This window comes from Schistocerca piceifrons, chromosome 6 (assembly GCF_021461385.2).
Source record: "Schistocerca piceifrons isolate TAMUIC-IGC-003096 chromosome 6, iqSchPice1.1, whole genome shotgun sequence".
In the NCBI taxonomy this organism is placed as follows: Eukaryota; Metazoa; Arthropoda; class Insecta; order Orthoptera; family Acrididae; genus Schistocerca; species Schistocerca piceifrons.
Genome location: NC_060143.1, coordinates 558,311,503 through 558,318,234, shown reverse-complemented (window position 1 = coordinate 558,318,234; position 6,732 = coordinate 558,311,503). Strand labels below are relative to the sequence as shown.

General features: G+C 44.9%; 1 non-coding gene across 1 annotated transcript; it reads left to right on the top strand.

Moving 5' to 3' along the window:
• The first annotated feature begins 3,008 nt into the window (after positions 1-3,008).
• On the top strand, positions 3,009-3,079 carry Trnai-aau. Its single transcript has one exon. It is a non-coding gene; the product is annotated as a tRNA-Ile (tRNA).
• Positions 3,080-6,732: the final 3,653 nt, after the last annotated feature.

Here is a 6,732-nt window from a genome sequence, read left to right as displayed (position 1 = left end):
GCGATTTATCTAGAGTGTAGCATTGTACGGCAGTGAAACGTGGGCATAAGCAGTTCAGGTAAGATGAGAATAGAAGATTTTGAAATGTGTGGCTGGAGAAGGATGCTCAAGATTCGGTAGGTACATCGCGTTAACTCATCACGAGGTGCTGAAAGGATTTCAGGAGAGAATACATGCCGAGACAAGAAAGTATCGTCAGTTTAACATTGGTGGGGAGTGTGTGAGTTAAAAACTCCAGAGGGGGACGAAGACACTAGTGCAATAAGAGGGTCCTAAGATGAAGATTCTTGGACAGGATAGAGTAGCATGCAGAGCAGATTAGTGGTGACGTATACACTGATAAGCCCTAACGTTATGACCACTGCCCATCGCGAGGTTGATTTCCTCCTGGTGGTCTTGTGGGCACATGACGCGGTAGGGAAAGATCGTAAGCGGAACAGAGACGACTGAGCAGTCATTATAGCGAAGATATGGGCTGTAAATGTGGAAACCCACTGATATTTCGGTTTTGACTAAGGGCACATTGTTGTCGCGCTGCGGCTGGAAACGAGAATCTCTGAAGCGGTGAATCTGGTCGCCTGTTGGCGTACTAATGTCGTGGGCACCTGTGGAAGGTGGTCGAAGGATGGTGAAGTAACTAGTACGCCGTGTGGTATTGGAGTACCACGTCTCATCACAAAATGAAGAGGTCGGAGGGTCCCCCACTGTGTGATCCAGGATAGCAACGATCTGTTGCACATGTGATGACAGAGTACAATGCTGGTGCAGGCACAAGTGTTTCAGAGCACACCTTTCACTGGTCGTTGTAGATCATGGTGCTCCATATCACATGACACCTACTTGTTCCTGCGTTGACCCAACGACATCGTTAGTAATGATTCCAGTGGGCGCAGCATCACTCAGTTTTCACCGTGGATCAATAGCAAGGTGTCGCCTGTCGAATGAATCGCACTTCTTGTTACACCACCTCTATGGTTGGGTCCTTACACGCCTTCATCCAGGCTAACGGCTGTACGAAAAATGCACGGTGCCAGAAATGCAGGCCGGAGAGGGCAGAATTATGCTATGGCGTATATTGAGCTGGGCTCCCATGGAATCAGTGGACGGTAATCGAAGGTGTCATAGCACCAGTAAACTAATGTAATGTGCATTTTCGACTTCTTGCTTTTATGTTTTCATTTTTTTAAAGACAAAGAGAAAAGGTGGAGCGGTAGCCCAGCGTAGAGCCTGTGCCTACCGTCATGTATTTTTGATTTTAAACATAACATGTTTTTCCTGTTCCTCGGCAAGAGGAAGGACTCGCTCTCTGTTAATAAATGAAGGTAGACGCACGTCATTTTAGAGCGTGATCGGCGATTGCCATTTTGGTTGAGAGAATAAGTAAAAAGTCTGTATGTCTTACACAATATGATATTGTTTGACCAGTGAATTTGTATGAGTCATTATCCCAAGCAGTATTGTAATATATAAAAATCCAAGAAGCACACCTGTGTACTTCGTAGTTATCGCGTAGATCCGATTACAATATCATGGACACGGTCAAGGTTTTGTAGGTGGATACGGCGATCGGAAGTAGTATTATTAATTGGTAAGCGTACATCTACAACAAGAGAAAGACTATTCCGTCCTTGTAGAACTGATATGAAAAGGTTCTTTACCCATTTACAGGACCATCTGCATCACTTCGTGCTTGAAGTCTCCACATAAAGCACTGACATACTCCTACAGGATAAGTGTCTGTGTTTCAAGATCAGAATTGTGCTACAGTCATTTGAGGGGCGTTGTGGTTAACTCTCATTGATGTCTTGGCCAGCAAATGCGCCTGATCTGTACCCACTGGAACACATATCGGGCTCTCCAGCTGCGTGCTCATAAACCAGGGTCCCGGACTTTGCGGAAATTGCTTGACATGTGCGTAGGCATCTCGTGCCACATACTACTGCAATTCTGTCGAGGACTCGTAAAGCCATGCCAAGCAGAATCTCTGATGTACTGTGTTCTAAAAGTGGAACAACAAACCATTAACCAATGGTCGGAATGCTTCGGCTCATCGGTGTACAGTGGTGGTACTAAGAAGAGACGTTCTATCGAATGATCAGACTTTCTTGGTGTGATTGTTTAATTGCGTAGTTTGAGGTGTCCAGCTCAGTTATTCTTTGCATTTTTCCACAACATTTCGACGAAACACTCAACCATCATCTTGTGTTACTGCCAGTTGCGCCGTTTCGTGTACACGCTGCTTGCCTCCATCCATACAATGAATCTTTGTCTCGCGCCACTATGAGTAGCTAACTATTACTGGCGTCCACTACGCCCTTTGATAACCCTTTGCTTTCAGAGTCCGCACTGATATTCAGTGAAACGCATTTCCCAGCTCTGGTGGATATGACGGCCGGCGAGATCTTAATAAACTGAGGTTCAGACTCTAAGATGTGATTCAGCTGAAACCTCCGCCACTGTTTATGTTTTCCAAGAACTTTAATTTCGACAGAGTCCTTAGTTACGCTTCCTGAAGAAAAAAAATTGCCATTGCGCCACCATATTTGTCTCATCAAATTTAAAATCAAACTGTATGGATCGAGAGACCCTTTCAATTCTCAAACATTTATTATGTATATATGCAGACTGAAGCGAGGAAAAATAATTTGTACTTAGGCCGGTATTTCAAACTAGGTCTCCTGCTTACGAAGCAGGTGCACTGACCACTATGCAAATCTGGCGAAGTTACTTTACGCAACAGCGCGGACTAATCGAACAGCGTTGGAGTCTCTCAAACTGTATTGCAGTAACACCTGGACTCCAGGCATTGGTACTTTAATCAAATGAAGCTATGTGGTCCCAGAGAACTTTTCGAGCCTCACACATCTGTTATGTATATAAGCAGCCTGAAGCGATGAATGAAAATGCCGTTAGACTATTGGGGAATACCGAGCTGAGGTGTGAATGGAAATTGGAACTGAGGAGGGAAGCGTACTGTGGTATCGTCTGAAGCTGTGTAAAGCCACTGTGCCAGGGTGGCGTAGTGGTTATCGCACTGCTTAATAAGCAGGAGATCTGGGTTCAAATCCCGGCCTTGGTACATTGTTTAATTCATTGCTTCTGTATACAGGGTGTTACAAAAAGGTACGGCCAAACTTACAGTAAACGTTCCTCACACACACATAAAGAAAATATGTTATGTGGACATGTGTCCGGAAACGCTTAATTTTCATGTTAGAGGTCATTTTAGTTTCGTCAGTATGTACTGTACTTCCTCGATTCACCGCCAGTTGCCCCAATTGAAGGAAGGTAATGTTGACTTCGGTGCTTGTGTTGACGTGTGACTCATTGCTCTACAGTACTAGCATCAAGCACATCAGTACGTAGCATCAACAGGTTAGTGTTCATCACGAACGTGGTTTTGCAGTCAGTACAATGTTTACGAATGCGGAGTTGGCAGATGCCCATTTCATGTATGGATTAGCACGTGGCGCGGTACGTTTATATCGAGACAGATTTCCAGAACGAAGGTGTCCCGACAGGAAGACGTTCGAAGCAATTGATCGGCGTCTTGGGGAGCAAGGACCATTCCAGCCTATGACTCGTGACTGTGGAAGACCTAGAACGACGAGGACTCCTGCAATGGACGAGGCAATTCCTCGTGCAGTTGACGATAACCCTAATGTTAGCGTCAGAGATGTTGCTGCTGTACAAGGTAACGTTGACCACGTCACTGAATGGAGAGTGCTACGGGATAACCAGTTGTTTCCGTACCATGTACAGCGTGTGCAGGCACTATCAGCAGCTGATTGGCCTCCACGAGTACACTTCTGCGAATGGTTCATCCAACAATGTGTCAATCCTCATTTCAGTGCAAATGTTCTCTTTACGGACGAGGCTTCATTCCAATGTGATCAAATTGTAAATTTTCGCAGTCAACATGTGTGGGCTGACGAGAATCCGCACGCAATTGTGCAATCACGTCATCAGTACAGATTTTCTGTGAACGTTAGGGCAGGCATTGTTGGTGATGTCTTGATTGGGCCCCATGCTCTTCCACCTACGCTCAATGGAGCACGTTATCATGATTTCATACGGTATACTCTATCTGTGCTGCTAGAACATGTTCCTTTACAAGCACGACACAACATGTGGTTCATGCACAATGGAGCTCCTACACATTTCAGTCGAAGGGTTCGTACGCTTCTCAACAACAGATTCGGTGACCGATGGGTTGGTAGTGGCGGACCAATTCCACGGCCTCCACGCTCTCTTGACCTCAACCCTCTTGACTTTCATTTGTGGGGGCATTTGAAAGCTCTTGTCTACGCAAACCCGGTACCAAATATAGAGACTCTTCGTGCTCTTATTGTGGAAGGCTGTGATACAATACGCCATTCTTCAGGGCTGCATCAGCACATCAGGGATTCCATGCGATGGAGGGTGGATGCATGTATCCTCGCTAACGGAGGATATTTTGAACATTTCCTGTAACAAAGTGTTTGAAGTCACGCTGGTACGTTCTGTTGCAGTGTGTTTCCATTCCATGAATTATGTGATTGGAAGAGAAGTAATAAAATGAGCTCTAACATGGAAAGCAAGCGTTTCCGGACACACGTCCACATAACATATTTTCTTTCTTTGTGTGTGAGGAATGTTTCCAGAAAGTTTGGCCGTACCTTTTTGTAACACTCTGTATACCATCAAATTTAATTTGTTGCCTATTTTTGTGCCAGTGCTGGGCAACAGTCTATTCACTTGGTTGTTTTAATCGAGTGTGTCTTTGATCTTCCTTACACCCATCCTCGACCAGTTGTCTTCCCCACGTAGTACACGCCTCATTACGAACAGATATGAGATGATACTAACATTGTGGTACCAACACCAGGCTTCTGGAACAATGTAACTGAAGGGGTTATCGAAACTGAACTATAGAAAAACCTAATAACACACGTTTCAGTTTCAACAAGACGGGGGGTCCACTTGTAGCCACAACCACCAGGTTTGGGAAAAGCTGAGAGAATGAATGTCTCACAGAATATCAATGCAGGCCCCAAAAAACAAAAGAGCGCCAAACGTCACAGTGGGCGTCCGGAGTACAACTCAATATCAGCAATAAATAGCGGAGTGAGAGAAACAATTGTTCACAGTCTGGTTGGAGTACACACGACGAGCATACGTAGCAACAACGCAACTCGCAGCTCCCGCAGAGGACGACTGCGTGGTCGTCGAAATAACTGTGCAAAAATTGAATCCATAATTGGACCGTACATCGGGAAGTACACGTAACAATCGTTCAAAGTGTTCTATGAAGGTGCGGTGGTTTTGTAATTCTAGTTTTTTTTCCAGCGTTTGGAGTCCATCTCAGCTAGACAAGGAGACACAAACGGCATCTAACACATTTAGAGCCACGCTGCTACAACCATAACAGGCGTTAGAGCCTGTAATGTTAAGCTTAAGTGGTAAACTGTGGGGGAAAAGATCTCGCGAAACCCAGCTGGATAAACTTAGAGAACCTGTATTCAGCGAAACTCGTCCAGCAGTTCTGCTCCTGCAACGCCAAAACCACTACTGCATACCTCGCGTTGGGCACCATGACGTAGCTGTCAAATTTGCGATAAATGTGTAACTGTCTAGGTGTTACGAAGTGCGCCCGCGCATCACAACTACGGGCTGGTGTGTTAAAAATAGCATGGTGACAACCTTACCGAGCTTCTCTGAACTCTGGTCTCTTCCAAATGGACAGGAGCCTCAAATCGATACTGTCCCTTTTCGTGTTGGAAAGTATGAAATCACCTTTGCACTAGAATCTGCAACAAATTTTCGATCAAGTGACTACATTGCCATCGTAATTTCTTCACACCTGACCACTACTACGTCAAGGGGACATCCTGTTGAGGACTGCTCATCGGTTTCAAATGGCATTGGTTCGAAAATTGTTTAAATGTTTTCAGGCGCAATAAAAAAAAGGCTGGAATGTCAGTTCACTTCGTACTTCAGTTATTAGATGAGCTTTGTAAGGCACATTTTAGTTCCTTATTTTCAAGTTTCACAATTTTGTATCGCGTCTCAAAATGGTTCAAATGGCTCTGAGAACTATGGGACTTAACAGCTCAGGTCATCAGTCCCCTAGAGATTAGAACTACTTAAACCTAACTAACCTAAGGACATCACACACATCCATGCCCAAGGCATGCCAAGGCCACCGTAGCAGTCTCGCGGTTCCAGACTGAAACACCTAGAACCGCTCGGCCACACCGGCCTGCCGTATCGTGTCTGCAGTTATCCAGTAACATTCAGTGATTACGGTGGTACTGAAGAACGCACACAGTCCGGAGTAAGATTTCAGTTCATACGCTGACTGAAGGAGCCGGCTGACCATATGGCGTTGCCAGTGGACTTAAGTGCGAGGCGCTGTGCCTAGAAATGAGAATGCCCGTTACGAGAGCAGTGAGGTACCTAGGTATAGCAGTCATTCATGCGGGAAACAAATAATCTTGCTTAGTAAATATTTGCTAATGAAAGTAGCTTTTTCCCAACACAGATATTAAGAGAAGGCTACAGGTCATAACTACTTCCTTACAACTATATTACAACGCCAGAAGTCAATCATCTTAATAAATAAATGAATAATGTTATGCTAACGAAAATGTACGCAAGGATACGAAATATCACGACCTAGTTCTGACGTAAGACCACGCTCCCAGGAAGTGGTTAGTTTTCAGTTAAATCACTATCAGTTGCGTCGATACT